We start from the raw sequence: 20,550 nt of genomic DNA, 5'->3' as shown, positions 1-20,550 counted from the left end.
ACCTAATAACTATGTATAATATATATCACTGGACAGTGCAGAGATATAAATACTATTACATATGGTGGGGGGGTGACAGTTCAGGGGTGACCTAATAACTATGTATAATATATATCACTGGACAGTGCAGAGATATAAATACTATTACATATGGGGGGGTGACAGTTCAGGTGTGACCTAATAACTATGTATAATATATATCACTGTACAGTGCAGAGATATAAATACTATTACATATGGGGGGGTGACAGTTCAGGGGTGACCTAATAACTATGTATAATATATATCACTGTACAGTGCAGAGATATAAATACTATTACATATGGGGGGGTGACAGTTCAGGGGTGACCTAATAACTATGTATAATATATATCACTGGACAGTGCAGAGATATAAATACTATTACATATGGGGGGGTGACAGTTCAGGTGTGACCTAATAACTATGTATAATATATATCACTGGACAGTACAGAGATCTGTGTAATTGACTTTCTATATCCAGGACTAAAGGGGCGTCCACTACGTGGAGATTTAGGGTTTTTGTTCTTCTCACTATATAACTGTTACTCACCTCCACAATCCTCAGGTCCTCTGCACTGCTCCATGCGGAAGAAACAGATGTATTTTCCATCGGGGCAGCCCTTTGTGACGTAGATCACCCGACTACCAATGCCTGACAAAAGAATGAATGAGATGTGTGAAGTCCCAGAAATGTGTCCCAATCTTTCAGTGTAATTCACTGCAGTCTTCTAGTGGGGGAGAAGTATCAAGAAGAAATCTCAGAAATGTTCATTAGGCCTCCAGGCTGCCATAAAAACTATCGGCACCCCGTGATGGCGTCATGGGGAGGCTGACGTGCTGTCGGAGGGGGCCGCTTTCTAAAGGCTTAGATGCTGCAGTCACTATTGACCGCGGCATCTAAGTGGTTAAATGGAGTATTCTCCGATTCCGCCTGTTGCATTGAGGTGTCAACTGTAATATACAGCCAACACCTGCTCCGTGTAAAGCCCGTCAGCCCGCTTTATATTTCCTCTTGGCGGCTGTCGTGTCCATACACGTAACATGCCGCCAAGGGACTAATATTCATATAATAAACAATAATATGAAATCATGACAGGACTCGTATATGTCCACGAATCACAGCAGCTAACACCGGCAGGATTATATGACAGGACTCGTATATGTCCACGCATCATAGCGTCTAACACCGGCCCGATTATATAATGACAGGACTCGTATATGTCCACGCATCATAGCGGCTAACACCGGCCGGATTATATGATGACAGGACTCGTATATGTCCAAGAATCACAGCGGCTAACACCGGCCGGATTATATAATGACAGGACTCGTATATGTCCGCGCATCACAGCGGCTAACACCGGCCGGATTATATAATGACAGGACTCGTATATGTCCACGCATCATAGCGGCTAACACCGGCCGGATTATATAACGACAGGACTCGTATATTTCCACGAATCACAGCGGCTAACACCGGCCGGATTATATAATGACAGGACTCGTATATGTCCACGAATCATAGCGGATAACACCGGACGGATTATATAATGACAGGACTCGTATATGTCCACGAATCATAGCGGATAACACCGGCCGGATTATATAATGACAGGACTCGTATATGTCCACGCATCATAGCGGCTAACACCGGCCGGATTATATAATGACATGACTCGTATATGTCCACGAATCACAGCGGCTAACACCGGCCGGATTATATAATGACAGGACTCGTATATGTCCACGAATCATAGCGGCTAACACATGCCAGATTATATAATGACAGGACTCGTATATGTCCACGAATCACAGCAGCTAACACCGGCCGGATTATATAATGACAGGACTCGTATATGTCCACGCATCATAGCGCCTAACACCGGCCGGATTATATAATGACAGGACTCGTATATGTCCACGAATCATAGCGGCTAACACCGGCCGCATTATATATTGACAGGACTCGTATCATAGCGGCTAACACCGGCCGGATTATATAATGACAGGACTCGTATATGTCCATGAATCATAGCGGATAACACCGGCCGGATTATATAATGACAGGACTCGTATATGTCCATGAATCATAGCGGCTAACACCGGCCTGATTATATAATGACAGGACTCGTATATGTCCGCGCATCACAGCGGCTAATACCGGCCGGATTATATAATGACAGGACTCGTATATGTCCACAAATCACAGCGGCTAACACTGGTCGGATTATATAATGATAGGACTCGTATATATCCACACATCACAGCGGCTAACACCGGCCGGATTATATAATGTCAGGACTCGTATATGTCCACAAATCACAGCGGTTAACACTGGTCGGATTATATAATGATAGGACTCGTATATATCCACACATCACAGCGGCTAACACCGGCCGGATTATATAATGTCAGGACTCGTATATGTCCACGAATCATATCGGCTAACATCGGCCGGATTATATAATGGCAGGACTCGTATCATAGCGGATAACACCGGCCGGATTATATAATGACAGGACTCGTTTATGTACAGGAATCATAGCGGATAACACCGGCAAGATTATATAATGACAGGACTCGTATATGTCCACGCATCATAGCGGATAACACCGGCTGGATTATATAATGACAGGACTCGTATATGTCCACGAATCATAGCGGATAACACCGGCCGGATTATATAATGACAGGACTCGTATATGTCCACGAATCATAACGGATAACACCGGCCAGATTATATAATGACAGGACTCGTATATGTCCACGAATCACAGCGGCTAACACCGGCCGGATTATATAATGACAGGACTCGTATATGTCCACGCATCATAGCAGCTAACACCGGCCAGATTATATAATGACAGGACTCGTATATGTCCGCGAATCACAGCGGCTAACACCGGCCGGATTATATAATGACAGGACTCGTATATGTCCACGAATCATAGCGGATAACACCGGCCGGATTATATAATGACAGGAATCGTATATGTCCACGCATCATAGCGGAGAACACCGGCCTGATTATATAATGACAGGACTCGTATATGTCCACGAATCACAGCGGCTAACACCGAACTGATTATATAATGACAGGACTCGTATCATAGCGGCTAACACCAGCCGGATTATATAATGACAGGACTCGTATATGTCCACGAATCACAGCGGTTAACACCGGCCAGATTATATAATGACAGGACTCATATATGTCCACGAATCACAGCGGAAAAAACCGGCCGGATTATATAATGACAGGACTCGTATATGTCCGTCCGCGCATCACAGCGGCTAACACCGGCCGGATTATATAATGACAGGACTCGTATATGTCTACGAATCATAGCGCCTAACACCGGCCGGATTATATAATGACAGGACTCGTATATGTCCACGAATCATAGCGGCTAACACCGGCCGCATTATATAATGACAGGACTCGTATCATAGCGGCTAACACCGGTCGGATTATATAATGACAGGACTCGTATATGTCCACGCATCATAGCAGCTAACACCGGCCAGATTATATAATGACAGGACTCGTATATGTCCGCGAATCATAGCGGCTAACACCGGCCGGATTATATAATGACAGGACTCGTATATGTCCACGAATCATATCAGCTAACACCGGCCGGATTATATAATGACAGGAATCGTATATGTCCACGCATCATAGCGGAGAACACCGGCCTGATTATATAATGACAGGACTCGTATATGTCCATGAATCACAGCGGCTAACACCGAACTGATTATATAATGACAGGACTCGTATCTTAGCGGCTAACACCAGCCGGATTATATAATGACAGGACTCTCGTATATGTCCACGAATCACAGCGGTTAACACCGGCCAGATTATATAATGACAGGACTCGTATATGTCTACGAATCATAGCGCCTAACACCGGCCGGATTATATAATGACAGGACTCGTATCATAGCGGCTAACACCGGTCGGATTATATAATGACAGGACTCGTATATGTCCATGAATCACAGCGGTTAACACTGGTCGGATTATATAATGATAGGACTCGTATATATCCACACATCATAGCGGCTAACACCGGCCGGATTATATAAGGTCAGGACTCGTATATGTCCACGAATTATATCGGCTAACATCGGCCGGATTATATAATGGCAGGACTCGTATCATATCGGCTAACACCGGCCGGATTATATATTGACAGAACTCGTATCATAGCGGATAACACCGGCCGGATTATATAATGACAGGACTCGTATATGTACAGGAATCATAGCGGATAACACCGGCCGGATTATATAATGGCAGGACTCGTATATGTCCACGAATCATAGCGGATAACACCGGCTGGATTATATAATGACAGGACTCGTATATGTCCACGCATCATAGCGGATAACAGCGGCAGGATTATATAATGACAGGACTCGTATATGTCCACGAATCATAGCGGATAACACCGGCTGGATTATATAATGACAGGACTCGTATATGTCCATGAATCATAGCGGATAACACCGGCCAGATTATATAATGACAGGACTCGTATATGTCCACGAATGACAGCGGCTAACACGACCTGATTATATAATGACAGGACTCGTATATGTCCGCGCATCATAGCAGCTAACACCGGCCAGATTATATAATGACAGGACTCGTATATGTCCGCGAATCATAGCGGCTAACACCGGCCGGATTATATAATGACAGGACTCGTATATGTCCACAAATCATATCAGCTAACACCGGCCGGATTATATAATGACAGGAATCGTATATGTCCACGCATCATAGCGGAGAACACCGACCTGATTATATAATGACAGGACTCGTATATGTCCACGAATCATATCAGATAACACCGGCCGGATTATATAATGACAGGACTCGAATATGTCCACACATCATAGCGGATAACACCGACCTGATTATATAATGACAGGACTCGTATATGTCCATGCATCATAGCGACTAACACCGACCTGATTATATAATGACAGGACTCGTATATGTCCGCGAATCACAGCGGATAACACCGGCCGGATTATATAATGACAGGACTTGTATATGTCCATGAATCATAGCGGATAACACTGACCGGATTAAATAATGACAGGACTCGTATATGTCCACGAATCATATCAGATAACACCGGCCGGATTATATAATGACAGGACTCGTATATGTCCACACATCATAGCGGATAACACCGACCTGATTATATAATGACAGGACTCGTATATGTCCATGCATCATAGCGACTAACACCGACCTGATTATATAATGACAGGACTTGTATATGTCCATGAATCATAGCGGATAACACTGACCGGATTATATAATGACAGGACTCGTATATGTCCATGCATCATAGCGCCTAACACCGGCCAGATTATATTATGACAGGACTCGTATGTGTCCACGAATCATAGCGGATAACACCGGCCGGATTATATAATGACAGGACTCGTATATGTCCTTGAATCATAGCGGCTAACACCGGCCAGATTATATAATGATAGGACTCGTATATGTCCACGAATCATAGAGGCTAACACAGGCCGGATTATATAATGACAGGACTCGTATATGTCCACGAATCACAGCGGCTAACACCGACCGGATTATATAATGACAGGACTCGTATATGTCCACGAATCACAGCAGCTAACACCGGCCGGATTATATAATGACAGGACTCGTATATGTCCACGAATCGCAGCGGCTAACACCGGCCGGATTATATAATGACAGGCATCGTATATGTCCGCGTATCACAGCGGCTAACACCGGCCAGATTATATAATGACAGGACTCGTATGTGTCCACGAATCATAGCGGCTAACACCGGCCGGATTATATAATGACAGGACTCGTATATGTCCACGAATCATAGCGGCTAACACCGGCCGGATTATATAATGACAGGACTCGTATATGTCCACGAATCACAGCGGCTAACACCGGCCGGATTATATAATGACAGGACTCGTATATGTCCACGAATCACAGCAGCTAACACCGGCCAAATTATATAATGACAGGACTCGTATATGTCCACGAATCATAGCGGCTAACACCGGCCGGATTATATAATGACATGACTCGTATATGTCCAAGAATCACAGCGGCTAACACCGGCCGGATTATATAATGACAGGACTCGTATATGTCCACGAATCACAGCGGCTAACACCGGTCGGATTATATAATGACAGGACTCGTATATGTCCACGAATCGCAGCGGCTAACACTGGCCGGATTATATAATGACAGGCATCGTATATGTCCGCGTATCACAGCGGCTAACACCGGCCAGATTATATAATGACAGGACTCGTATGTGTCCACGAATCATAGCGGCTAACACCGGCCGGATTATATAATGACAGGACTCGTATATGTCCACGAATCATAGCGGCTAACACCGGCCGGATTATATAATGACAGGACTCGTATATGTCCACGAATCACAGCGGCTAACATCGGCCGGATTATATGATGACAGGACTCGTATATGTCCACGAATCATAGCGGCTAACACCGGCCGGATTATATAATGACAGGACTCGTATATGTCCACGAATCACAGCGGCTAACACCGGCCGGATTATATAATGACAGGACTCGTATATGTCCGCGCATCACAGCGGCTAACACCGGCCGGATTATATAATGACAGGACTCGTATATGTCCACGCATCACAGCGGCTAACACCGGCCGGATTATATAATGACAGGACTCGTATATGTCCACGAATCACAGCGGCTAACACCGGCCGGATTATATAATGACAGGACTCGTATATGTCCACGAATCATAGCGGATAACACCGGCCGGAATATATAATGACAGGACTCGTATATGTCCACGAATCATAGCGGATAACACCGGCCGGATTATATAATGACAGGACTCGTATATGTCCACGCATCATAGCGGCTAACACCGGCCGGATTATATAATGACATGACTCGTATATGTCCACGAATTACAGCGGCTAACACCGGCCGGATTATATAATGACAGGACTCGTATATGTCCACGAATCATAGCGGCTAACACATGCCAGATTATATAATGACAGGACTCGTATATGTCCACGACTTACAGCAGCTAACACCGGCCGGATTATATAATGACAGGACTCGTATATGTCCACGCATCATAGCGCCTAACACCGGCCGGATTATATAATGACAGGACTCGTATATGTCCATGAATCATAGCGGATAACACCGGCAGGATTATATAATGACAGGACTCGTATATGTCCATGAATCATAGCGGCTAACACCGGCCTGATTATATAATGACAGGACTCGTATATGTCCATGAATCATAGCGGCTAATAACGGCCGGATTATATAATGACAGGACTCGTATATGTCCACAAATCACAGCGGCTAACACTGGTCGGATTATATAATGATAGGACTCGTATATATCCACACATCACAGCGGCTAACACCGGCCGGATTATATAATGTCAGGACTCGTATATGTCCACAAATCACAGCGGTTAACACTGGTCGGATTATATAATGATAGGACTCATATATATCCACACATCACAGCGGCTAACACCGGCCGGATTATATAATGTCAGGACTCGTATATGTCCACGAATCATATCGGCTAACATCGGCCGGATTATATAATGGCAGGACTCGTATCATAGCGGATAACACCGGCCGGATTATATAATGACAGGACTCGTTTATGTACAGGAATCATAGCGGATAACACCGGCAAGATTATATAATGACAGGACTCGTATATGTCCACGCATCATAGCGGATAACACCGGCTGGATTATATAATGACAGGACTCGTATATGTCCACGAATCATAGCGGATAACACCGGCCGGATTATATAATGACAGGACTCGTATATGTCCACGAATCATAACGGATAACACCGGCCAGATTATATAATGACAGGACTCGTATATGTCCACGAATCACAGCGGCTAACACCGGCCGGATTATATAATGACAGGACTCGTATATGTCCACGCATCATAGCAGCTAACACCGGCCAGATTATATAATGACAGGACTCGTATATGTCCGCGAATCATAGCGGCTAACACCGGCCGGATTATATAATGACAGGACTCGTATATGTCCACGAATCATATCGGATAACACCGGCCGGATTATATAATGACAGGACTCGTATATGTCCACGCATCATAGCGGCTAACACCGGCCGGATTATATAATGACATGACTCGTATATGTCCACGAATCACAGCGGCTAACACCGGCCGGATTATATAATGACAGGACTCGTATATGTCCACGAATCATAGCGGCTAACACATGCCAGATTATATAATGACAGGACTCGTATATGTCCACGAATCACAGCAGCTAACACCGGCCGGATTATATAATGACAGGACTCGTATATGTCCACGCATCATAGCGCCTAACACCGGCCGGATTATATAATGACATGACTCGTATATGTCCACGAATCACAGCGGCTAACACCGGCCGGATTATATAATGACAGGACTCGTATATGTCCACGAATCATAGCGGCTAACACATGCCAGATTATATAATGACAGGACTCGTATATGTCCACGAATCACAGCAGCTAACACCGGCCGGATTATATAATGACAGGACTCGTATATGTCCACGCATCATAGCGCCTAACACCGGCCGGATTATATAATGACAGGACTCGTATATGTCCACGAATCATAGCGGCTAACACCGGCCGGATTATATAATGACAGGACTCGTATATGTCCATGAATCATAGCGGATAACACCGGCCGGATTATATAATGACAGGACTCGTATATGTCCATGAATCATAGCGGCTAACACCGGCCTGATTATATAATGACAGGACTCGTATATGTCCGCGCATCACAGCGGCTAATACCGGCCGGATTATATAATGACAGGACTCGTATATGTCCACAAATCACAGCGGCTAACACTGGTCGGATTATATAATGATAGGACTCGTATATATCCACACATCACAGCGGCTAACACCCGCCGGATTATATAATGTCAGGACTCGTATATGTCCACAAATCACAGCGGTTAACACTGGTCGGATTATATAATGATAGGACTCGTATATATCCACACATCACAGCGGCTAACACCGGCCGGATTATATAATGTCAGGACTCGTATATGTCCACGAATCATATCGGGTAACATCAGCCGGATTATATAATGGCAGGACTCGTATCATAGCGGATAACACCGGCCGGATTATATAATGACAGGACTCGTTTATGTACAGGAATCATAGCGGATAACACCGGCAAGATTATATAATGACAGGACTCGTATATGTCCACGCATCATAGCGGATAACACCGGCTGGATTATATAATGACAGGACTCGTATATGTCCACGAATCATAGCGGATAACACCGGCCGGATTATATAATGACAGGACTCGTATATGTCCACGAATCATAACGGATAACACCGGCCAGATTATATAATGACAGGACTCGTATATGTCCACGAATCACAGCGGCTAACACCGGCCGGATTATATAATGACAGGACTCGTATATGTCCGCGAATCATAGCGGCTAACACCGGCCGGATTATATAATGACAGGAATCGTATATGTCCACGCATCATAGCGGAGAACACCGGCCTGATTATATAATGACAGGACTCGTATATGTCCACGAATCACAGCGGCTAACACCGAACTGATTATATAATGACAGGACTCGTATCATAGCGGCTAACACCAGCCGGATTATATAATGACAGGACTCGTATATGTCCACGAATCACAGCGGTTAACACCGGCCAGATTATATAATGACAGGACTCGTATATGTCCACGAATCACAGCGGATAAAACCGGCCGGATTATATAATGACAGGACTCGTATATGTCCGTCCGCGCATCACAGCGGCTAACACCGGCCGGATTATATAATGACAGGACTCGTATATGTCTACGAATCATAGCGCCTAACACCGGCCGGATTATATAATGACAGGACTCGTATATGTCCACGAATCATAGCGGCTAACACCGGCCGCATTATATAATGACAGGACTCGTATCATAGCGGCTAACACCGGTCGGATTATATAATGACAGGACTCGTATATGTCCACGCATCATAGCAGCTAACACCGGCCAGATTATATAATGACAGGACTCGTATATGTCCGCGAATCATAGCGGCTAACACCGGCCGGATTATATAATGACAGGACTCGTATATGTCCACGAATCATATCAGCTAACACCGGCCGGATTATATAATGACAGGAATCGTATATGTCCACGCATCATAGCGGAGAACACCGGCCTGATTATATAATGACAGGACTCGTATATGTCCATGAATCACAGCGGCTAACACCGAACTGATTATATAATGACAGGACTCGTATCTTAGCGGCTAACACCAGCCGGATTATATAATGACAGGACTCTCGTATATGTCCACGAATCACAGCGGTTAACACCGGCCAGATTATATAATGACAGGACTCGTATATGTCTACGAATCATAGCGCCTAACACCGGCCGGATTATATAATGACAGGACTCGTATATGTCCACGAATCATAGCGGCTAACACCGGCCGCATTATATAATGACAGGACTCGTATCATAGCGGCTAACACCGGCCGGATTATATAATGACAGGACTCGTATATGTCCATGAATCATAGCGGATAACACCGGCCGGATTATATAATGACAGGACTCGTATATGTCCATGAATCATAGCGGATAACACCGGCCTGATTATATAATGACAGGACTCGTATATGTCCGCGCATCACAGCGGCTAACACTGGTCGGATTATATAATGATAGGACTCGTATATATCCACACATCACAGCGGCTAACACCGGCCGGATTATATAATGTCAGGACTCGTATATGTCCACAAATCACAGCGGTTAACACTGGTCGGATTATATAATGACAGGACTCGTATATGTCCGCGAATCATAGCGGCTAACACCGGCCGGATTATATAATGACAGGACTCGTATATGTCCACGAATCATATCAGCTAACACCGGCCGGATTATATAATGACAGGAATCGTATATGTCCACGCATCATAGCGGAGAACACCGGCCTGATTATATAATGACAGGACTCGTATATGTCCATGAATCACAGCGGCTAACACCGAACTGATTATATAATGACAGGACTCGTATCTTAGCGGCTAACACCAGCCGGATTATATAATGACAGGACTCGTATATGTCCACGAATCACAGCGGCTAACACCGGCCGGATTATATAATGACAGGACTCGTATATGTCCACGCATCATAGCAGCTAACACCGGCCAGATTATATAATGACAGGACTCGTATATGTCCGCGAATCATAGCGGCTAACACCGGCCGGATTATATAATGACAGGACTCGTATATGTCCACGAATCATAGCGGATAACACCGGCCGGATTATATAATGACAGGACTCGTATATGTCCACGAATCACAGCGGCTAACACCAGCCGGATTATATAATGACAGGACTCGTATATGTCCACGAATCATAGCGGCTAACACATGCCAGATTATATAATGACAGGACTCGTATATGTCCACGAATCACAGCAGCTAACACCGGCCGGATTATATAATGACAGGACTCGTATATGTCCACGCATCATAGCGCCTAACACCGGCCGGATTATATAATGACAGGACTCGTATATGTCCATGAATCATAGCGGATAACACCGGCCGGATTATATAATGACAGGACTCGTATATGTCCACAAATCACAGCGGCTAACACTGGTCGGATTATATAATGATAGGACTCGTATATATCCACACATCACAGCGGCTAACACCGGCCGGATTATATAATGTCAGGACTCGTATATGTCCACAAATCACAGCGGTTAACACTGGTCGGATTATATAATGATAGGACTCGTATATATCCACACATCACAGCGGCTAACACCGGCCGGATTATATAATGTCAGGACTCGTATATGTCCACGAATCATATCGGCTAACATCGGCCGGATTATATAATGGCAGGACTCGTATCATAGCGGATAACACCGGCCGGATTATATAATGACAGGACTCGTTTATGTACAGGAATCATAGCGGATAACACCGGCAAGATTATATAATGACAGGACTCGTATATGTCCACGCATCATAGCGGATAACACCGGCTGGATTATATAATGACAGGACTCGTATATGTCCACGAATCATAGCGGATAACACCGGCCGGATTATATAATGACAGGACTCGTATATGTCCACGAATCATAACGGATAACACCGGCCAGATTATATAATGACAGGACTCGTATATGTCCACGAATCACAGCGGCTAACACCGGCCGGATTATATAATGACAGGACTCGTATATGTCCACGCATCATAGCAGCTAACACCGGCCAGATTATATAATGACAGGACTCGTATATGTCCGCGAATCATAGCGGCTAACACCGGCCGGATTATATAATGACAGGACTCGTATATGTCCACGAATCATAGCGGATAACACCGGCCGGATTATATAATGACAGGACTCGTATATGTCCACGAATCACAGCGGCTAACACCAGCCGGATTATATAATGACAGGACTCGTATATGTCCACGAATCATAGCGGCTAACACATGCCAGATTATATAATGACAGGACTCGTATATGTCCACGAATCACAGCAGCTAACACCGGCCGGATTATATAATGACAGGACTCGTATATGTCCACGCATCATAGCGCCTAACACCGGCCGGATTATATAATGACAGGACTCGTATATGTCCACGAATCATAGCGGCTAACACCGGCCGCATTATATATTGACAGGACTCGTATCATAGCGGCTAACACCGGCCGGATTATATAATGACAGGACTCGTATATGTCCATGAATCATAGCGGATAACACCGGCCGGATTATATAATGACAGGACTCGTATATGTCCATGAATCATAGCGGCTAACACCGGCCTGATTATATAATGACAGGACTCGTATATGTCCGCGCATCACAGCGGCTAATACCGGCCGGATTATATAATGACAGGACTCGTATATGTCCACAAATCACAGCGGCTAACACTGGTCGGATTATATAATGATAGGACTCGTATATATCCACACATCACAGCGGCTAACACCGGCCGGATTATATAATGTCAGGACTCGTATATGTCCACAAATCACAGCGGTTAACACTGGTCGGATTATATAATGATAGGACTCGTATATATCCACACATCACAGCGGCTAACACCGGCCGGATTATATAATGTCAGGACTCGTATATGTCCACGAATCATATCGGCTAACATCAGCCGGATTATATAATGGCAGGACTCGTATCATAGCGGATAACACCGGCCGGATTATATAATGACAGGACTCGTTTATGTACAGGAATCATAGCGGATAACACCGGCAAGATTATATAATGACAGGACTCGTATATGTCCACGCATCATAGCGGATAACACCGGCTGGATTATATAATGACAGGACTCGTATATGTCCACGAATCATAGCGGATAACACCGGCCGGATTATATAATGACAGGACTCGTATATGTCCATTAATCATAGCGGCTAACACCGGCCTGATTATATAATGACAGGACTCGTATATGTCCGCGCATCACAGCGGCTAATACCGGCCGGATTATATAATGACAGGACTCGTATATGTCCACAAATCACAGCGGCTAACACTGGTCGGATTATATAATGATAGGACTCGTATATATCCACACATCACAGCGGCTAACACCGGCCGGATTATATAATGTCAGGACTCGTATATGTCCACAAATCACAGCGGTTAACACTGGTCGGATTATATAATGATAGGACTCGTATATATCCACACATCACAGCGGCTAACACCGGCCGGATTATATAATGTCAGGACTCGTATATGTCCACGAATCATATCGGCTAACATCGGCCGGATTATATAATGGCAGGACTCGTATCATAGCGGATAACACCGGCCGGATTATATAATGACAGGACTCGTTTATGTACAGGAATCATAGCGGATAACACCGGCAAGATTATATAATGACAGGACTCGTATATGTCCACGCATCATAGCGGATAACACCGGCTGGATTATATAATGACAGGACTCGTATATGTCCACGAATCATAGCGGATAACACCGGCCGGATTATATAATGACAGGACTCGTATATGTCCACGAATCATAACGGATAACACCGGCCAGATTATATAATGACAGGACTCGTATATGTCCACGAATCACAGCGGCTAACACCGGCCGGATTATATAATGACAGGACTCGTATATGTCCACGCATCATAGCAGCTAACACCGGCCAGATTATATAATGACAGGACTCGTATATGTCCGCGAATCATAGCGGCTAACACCGGCCGGATTATATAATGACAGGACTCGTATATGTCCACGAATCATATCAGCTAACACCGGCCGGATTATATAATGACAGGAATCGTATATGTCCACGCATCATAGCGTAGAACATCGGCCTGATTATATAATGACAGGACTCGTATATGTCCACGAATCACAGCGGCTAACACCGAACTGATTATATAATGACAGGACTCGTATCATAGCGGCTAACACCAGCCGGATTATATAATGACAGGACTCGTATATGTCCACGAATCACAGCGGTTAACACCGGCCAGATTATATAATGACAGGACTCGTATATGTCCACGAATCACAGCGGATAAAACCGGCCGGATTATATAATGACAGGACTCGTATATGTCCGTCCGCGCATCACAGCGGCTAACACCGGCCGGATTATATAATGACAGGACTCGTATATGTCTACGAATCATAGCGCCTAACACCGGCCGGATTATATAATGACAGGACTCGTATATGTCCACGAATCATAGCGGCTAACACCGGCCGCATTATATAATGACAGGACTCGTATCATAGCGGCTAACACCGGTCGGATTATATAATGACAGGACTCGTATATGTCCACGCATCATAGCAGCTAACACCGGCCAGATTATATAATGACAGGACTCGTATATGTCCGCGAATCATAGCGGCTAACACCGGCCGGATTATATAATGACAGGACTCGTATATGTCCACGAATCATATCAGCTAACACCGGCCGGATTATATAATGACAGGAATCGTATATGTCCACGCATCATAGCGGAGAACACCGGCCTGATTATATAATGACAGGACTCGTATATGTCCATGAATCACAGCGGCTAACACCGAACTGATTATATAATGACAGGACTCGTATCTTAGCGGCTAACACCAGCCGGATTATATAATGACAGGACTCTCGTATATGTCCACGAATCACAGCGGTTAACACCGGCCAGATTATATAATGACAGGACTCGTATATGTCTACGAATCATAGCGCCTAACACCGGCCGGATTATATAATGACAGGACTCGTATATGTCCACGAATCATAGCGGCTAACACCGGCCGCATTATATAATGACAGGACTCGTATCATAGCGGCTAACACCGGTCGGATTATATAATGACAGGACTCGTATATGTCCATGAATCACAGCGGTTAACACTGGTCGGATTATATAATGATAGGACTCGTATATATCCACACATCATAGCGGCTAACACCGGCCGGATTATATAAGGTCAGGACTCGTATATGTCCACGAATCATATCGGCTAACATCGGCCGGATTATATAATGGCAGGACTCGTATCATATCGGCTAACACCGGCCGGATTATATATTGACAGAACTCGTATCATAGCGGATAACACCGGCCGGATTATATAATGACAGGACTCGTATATGTACAGGAATCATAGCGGATAACACCGGCAAGATTATATAATGACAGGACTCATATATGTCCACGCATCATAGCGGATAACAGCGGCAGGATTATATAATGACAGGACTCGTATATGTCCACGAATCATAGCGGATAACACCGGCTGGATTATATAATGACAGGACTCGTATATGTCCACGAATCATAGCGGATAACACCGGCCAGATTATATAATGACAGGACTCGTATATGTCCACGAATGACAGCGGCTAACACCGACCTGATTATATAATGACAGGACTCGTATATGTCCGCGCATCATAGCAGCTAACACCGGCCAGATTATATAATGACAGGACTCGTATATGTCCGCGAATCATAGCGGCTAACACCGGCCGGATTATATAATGACAGGACTCGTATATGTCCACGAATCATATCAGCTAACACCGGCCGGATTATATAATGACAGGAATCGTATATGTCCACGCATCATAGCGGAGAACACCGACCTGATTATATAATGACAGGACTCGTATATGTCCACGAATCATATCAGATAACACCGGCCGGATTATATAATGACAGGACTCGTATATGTCCACACATCATAGCGGATAACACCGACCTGATTATATAATGACAGGACTCGTATATGTCCATGCATCATAGCGACTAACACCGACCTGATTATATAATGACAGGACTCGTATATGTCCGCGAATCACAGCGGATAACACCGGCCGGATTATATAATGACAGGACTTGTATATGTCCATGAATCATAGCGGATAACACTGACCGGATTAAATAATGACAGGACTCGTATATGTCCACGAATCATATCAGCTAACACCGGCCGGATTATATAATGACAGGAATCGTATATGTCCACGCATCATAGCGGAGAACACCGACCTGACTATATAATGACAGGACTCGTATATGTCCACGAATCATATCAGATAACACCGGCCGGATTATATAATGACAGGACTCGTATATATCCACACATCATAGCGGATAACACCGACCTGATTATATAATGACAGGACTCGTATATGTCCATGCATCATAGCGACTAACACCGACCTGATTATATAATGACAGGACTTGTATATGTCCATGAATCATAGCGGATAACACTGATCGGATTATATAATGACAGGACTCGTATATGTCCATGCATCATAGCGCCTAACACCGGCCAGATTATATTATGACAGGACTCGTATGTGTCCACGAATCATAGCGGATAACACCGGCCGGATTATATAATGACAGGACTCGTATATGTCCTTGAATCATAGCGGCTAACACCGGCCAGATTATATAATGATAGGACTCGTATATGTCCACGAATCATAGCGGCTAACACCGGCCGGATTATATAATGACAGGACTCGTATATGTCCACGAATCACAGCGGCTAATACCGACCGGATTATATAATGACAGGACTCGTATATGTCCACGAATCACAGCAGCTAACACCGGCCAAATTATATAATGACAGGACTCGTATATGTCCACGAATCATAGCGGCTAACACCGGCCGGATTATATAATGACATGACTCGTATATGTCCACGAATCACAGCGGCTAACACCGGCCGGATTATATAATGACAGGACTCGTATATGTCCACGAATCACAGCGGCTAACACCGGTCGGATTATATAATGACAGGACTCGTATATGTCCACGAATCGCAGCGGCTAACACTGGCCGGATTATATAATGACAGGCATCGTATATGTCCGCGTATCACAGCGGCTAACACCGGCCAGATTATATAATGACAGGACTCGTATGTGTCCACGAATCATAGCGGCTAACACCGGCCGGATTATATAATGACAGGACTCGTATATGTCCACGAATCATAGCGGCTAACACCGGCCGGATTATATAATGACAGGACTCGTATATGTCCACGAATCACAGCGGCTAACACCGACCGGATTATATAATGACAGGACTCGTATATGTCCACGAATCACAGCAGCTAACACCGGCCAAATTATATAATGACAGGACTCGTATATGTCCATGAATCGCAGCGGCTAACACTGGCCGGATTATATAATGACAGGCATCGTATATGTCCGCGTATCACAGCGGCTAACACCGGCCGGATTATATAATGACAGGACTCGTATCATAGCGGCTAACACCGGCCGGATTATATAATGACAGGCATCGTATATGTCCGCGTATCGCAGCGGCTAACGCCGGCCGGATTATATAATGACAGGACTCGTATCATAGCGGCTAACACCGACCGGATGACGGGAAATCCATTTATCCGGATGTTTATTATTGAAATGTTATATGGGAAAGTCAGATCTGCATTTTATGTTCTTACCGCATGTTGTTGAGCACGGACCATATAGCAGGTCTCCTCTGATGTCTAGAAATGAAGAAGAGACATTAAAGAACAAAGTGAGAAACCAAATGTACAACCGACCAATGTTCTATCTATCTAACTAATTATCTATCTATCTATCTATCTATCTATCTATCTATCTATCTATCTGTCTGTCTGTCTGTCTGTCTGTCTGTCTGTCTATCTATCTCATATCTATCTATCTATCTATCTATCTATCTATCTATCTATCTATCTATCTATCTCATATCTATCTATCTATTTATCTATCTCATATCCATCTATCTATCTATCTATCTATCTATCTATCTATCTATCTATCTATCTATCTATCTATCTATCTCATATCTATCTATCTATCTATCTATCTATCTATCTATCTATCTATCTATCTATCTATCTATCTATCTATCTATCTCTCTCATATCTATCTCTCTCATATCTATCTATCTATCTATCTATCTATCTATCTATCTATCTATCTATCTGTCTGTCTGTCTGTCTATCTATCTATCTCATATCTATCTATCTATCTATCTATCTATCGATCGATCGATCTATCTATCTATCTATCTATCTATCTATCTATCTATCTATCTATCTATCTCATATCTATCTATCTATTTATCTATCTCATATCCATCTATCTATCTATCTATCTATCTATCTATCTATCTATCTATCTCATATCTATCTATCTATCTATCTATCTATCTATCTATCTATCTATCTATCTATCTATCTATCTATCTATCTATCTATCTATCTATCTATCTATCTATCTATCTATCTATCTCATATCTATCTATCCCATATCTATCTATCCCATATCTATCTATCTATCTATCTATCTATCTATCTATCTATCTATCTATCTATCTATCTATCTATCTAATATCTATCTATCTATCTCATATCCATCTATCTATCTATCTATCTATCTATCTATCTATCTATCTATCTATCTATCTATCTATCTATCTCATATCTATCTATCTATCTATCTATCTATCTATCTATCTATCTATCTATCTATCTATCTATCTATCTCATATCTATCTATCTATCCCATATCTATCTATCTATCTATCTATCTATCTACTAACTAATCTATCTATCTATCTATCTATCTAATATCTATCTATCTATCTCATATCTATCTATCATGGATAGAATACTATTACGCTTCCTTCACAAACACTTTTTTTCAGAGTTTTTAAACATTTGTTTCAAGCCTTTTTAATGGTGATTTTGAATGTGTTTTTTTCGTTCTTTGACGTTTTTTTTCTGGCATTTTTTTTCCATAGGCTTCGCTATAGAACTTCAAAAACGCCAGAAAAACCCGCAATACCCAGATCACGCTGTGTGACAGTCACGCCACTGACCCCATCAGCGCAAGACACCACAACACTGAGCGAGTCACCGTCTTATATTTTATTCTACACTTTATAGTAACATTCGGCTGCAGCATTTTGGTCAAAAAAGTGGGAAAAAGGCTGTAACCCCCCAGAAGTAACCGCTGTGTATGATCCAGCCTCAGGCGTTCATGTATAATCTATGTGTTACTGGACTGAACACGTGGATCAGTCCTATCAGATCATTGACCCGTCCACCAGCATTAACCCCTTATTCACTGTATATCTGGTAATGCACTTACTTGTATTTATCCGATTCTCCGCAACTGATTCATATCCGCGGATACCGATAGGAGCGCCTTCCACAGACGCTAAAAGCACAGTCACATTGAGAAATAATCGTAACAGCATGATGGCCTGGAGATATATCTCTTCTTCTCTATATATCCAGACTAATCCCACAGCACCGTAACATGGCTCAATACTCCTACAGATTCTGTGATGTCACAATAGGACACACATCACAGGGAGCAGCATACAGCAGTGATGTCACAATACTATGCACATTACAGGGAGCAGTATACAGCAGTGATGTCACATCTATACACACATCATAGGGAGCAGTATACAGCAGTGATGTCACATCTATACACACATCACAGACAGCAGTATACAGCCGTGATGTCACAATAGGACACACATTACAGGGAGCAGCATACAGCAGTGATGTCACATCTATACACACATCACAGGGAGGAGTATACAGCAGTGATGTCACAATAGTACGCACATTACAGGAAGCAGTATACAGCAGTGATGTCACAATAGGACACACATCACAGGGAGCAGTATACAGCAGTGATGTCACATCTATACACACATCACAGGGAGCAGTATACAGCAGTGATGTCACATCTATACACACATCACAGGGAGCAGTATACAGCAGTGATGTCAA

The 20,550-nt window shown here is 43.7% G+C and overlaps 1 long non-coding RNA gene across 1 annotated transcript; it reads right to left on the bottom strand.

Annotated features, from left to right (window-relative positions):
* Positions 1–611: 611 nt before the first annotated feature.
* Positions 612–20,024, bottom strand: LOC142663547 (uncharacterized). Its single transcript, XR_012851105.1, has 3 exons — positions 19,895–20,024; positions 18,217–18,261; positions 612–675 (listed from the first exon to the last, which is right to left on the bottom strand). It is a non-coding gene; the product is annotated as an uncharacterized LOC142663547 (long non-coding RNA).
* Positions 20,025–20,550: the final 526 nt, after the last annotated feature.

This window comes from Rhinoderma darwinii, chromosome 11 (genome assembly GCF_050947455.1).
Source record: "Rhinoderma darwinii isolate aRhiDar2 chromosome 11, aRhiDar2.hap1, whole genome shotgun sequence".
Taxonomy (NCBI): Eukaryota; Metazoa; Chordata; class Amphibia; order Anura; family Rhinodermatidae; genus Rhinoderma; species Rhinoderma darwinii.
This window is presented reverse-complemented; position numbering and strand designations above follow the sequence as displayed.